The sequence below is a fragment of the Apis dorsata genome, unplaced genomic scaffold (assembly GCF_000469605.1).
Source record: "Apis dorsata unplaced genomic scaffold, Apis dorsata 1.3 scaffold_149, whole genome shotgun sequence".
Taxonomy (NCBI): Eukaryota; Metazoa; Arthropoda; class Insecta; order Hymenoptera; family Apidae; genus Apis; species Apis dorsata.
In genome coordinates, this window is record NW_006263440.1 from 867,351 (window position 1) to 869,293 (window position 1,943).

Below are 1,943 nucleotides of genomic sequence, written 5' to 3' on the forward strand. Positions count from 1 at the left end.
AGTACACCTAGCGAACGACTGTTGAAGGGTTTCGAAAACCTTGGTCGCGAGTGGTACCTTTGAAAACGGGCATCGACCGGTGATTAAGATTAGCGATTAGAGGGAAGCCGGTAAAAATACCACTACCTCGATAAGGATACCGTTGCCTCGCTTCCCACACGAGGCGACGAGTCACCGAGTTTGTTGGAGGGGGAGAAAGGTTGGGCGGCTCTCTCGGCGCGGAAGCATCGAAGCAACTTCCACGGACCCGATACACATGTCGCGTTATTAATATCGGCTACGCTCCTCTCTTTCCTCCCCTTTTTCCCCTTTTTTCTTTTACGCCCTGGAATCTGGTCCCAGAGCGTATAATCTTGCGCGCCAAGTTCGGGGACACTCGCCGCCACCCGGCAATCTGCATACGCTTACGCTTACGCCTCGACAGCTGAAGCTCCTCCCGCGAAAAAAGATCGAAAAGAGGAGGAGGTTAATCGATAACGCGACCTGTCGTCGCTCTTTCTCCTTCTCGCTTCGTTCCCTCGGCGATTTTATTTATAGGAAAGAAAAATTAGGTTCAAGTAGGAAAGGTGGTGTAGGTTGTGTGTGACTCGGGCATAGTCGTAACTCGAGCATAGATAGATCTGTACGATCGTGTTTTAAAAGGTAGTTAAGCGCGAAACTATTCGCCCACAACGCATTCTCCGTATCGAGATAGCTATTTTTTACATCCATCGATTTTTATCTCTTCCCTCCTCCGAATGGAAAGCTCGATCGATGGAATTCTATTCTTGGGTCGGTACTAACGCGACGAACGAATATTTTTCCCTCTGAAATTTGCGAAAGAAGCGATCGATCGAATATCTTATTTGCAAACGCGTTATATAAGCAAGATCTCGCGGCACGTAAGATTTTTCCTCGTGTATAAACATCGCGCGTTACCTTGTCACGTTCACGGAGCACGTCATAAAATAACCATTATCCCCGCTGGATGAACCGCGATTCGATCTCGCGATATCTTTAAAAGGGATATTGACGATCGAGGAACGGGCGTCAGATCACGCGATACCGTGTCCTCGCTCGTCCCTGCAAAAAGTTTCTCTCACGAATATCCGGTAAATGCTTTCGCACTCTTTCCATTTCTTGCCCAAAAAACCATCCACGCCCGAGAACTTTGAAATTTTCAGAATTCGCCTCTGAAAATTATTTGAACCCGATCGTCGTGTTTGGAAAACGACCTCTCTCTCTCTCTCTCTCTCTCTCTCTCTCTCTCTCTCTCTCTCTCTCTCTCTCTCTCTCTNTTATTATTTTTCCCCTAACTAGGAGTCCTCGAAATGAATCGAGAGAGAGAGAGAGAGAGAGAGAGAAAGAGAGTGGTCCAAGCTACGGTGAAGTAGGATGTTTTTCTCATGAGCTCACGATGCATCGCGGAGACTCGTTTGGATCGCGTTTGGAAGACTTTACCTCCGCCTTCCATATATGTAATGACCGAGGGAGACGAAGAAGCGAGGAAACGAAGAAAGAAACGAACAGAGAGAGAGAGAGAGAGAGAGAGAGGACGAAGAAGGTTGAAGAGGAGAAGGGGGATCTGAATCCAGGTAGGAGCGATCGAGAGAGGAGAGAAGAGGAGGTTGGAGGAAGGGGAGGAAGACGAGCGAGCGGCAAGGGCCGGGAGTACGGGCCCCACCTAGACGCGTGGGACCGACACCCACGATCCTTGCATCAACGTACCGACTCTCATCGCGCACACGCGGCACTTACATATAGCAGGGTTTTACGACGGGGAGACAGGCTGTCGTGGTAATAAGAGGGGCCCTGGCCACGCGCGGCCAAGCCTGCCAACCACTCAGAATAGAGGGCCGATCTCCTACGTTCTCTACGAATGTTTCTCTTTCGTTTCTGATCTCGCCGAGATAAGAGGAGCCGATCCGAACTCATACTTTCGATCGCCTCCAAGATGAATTGCC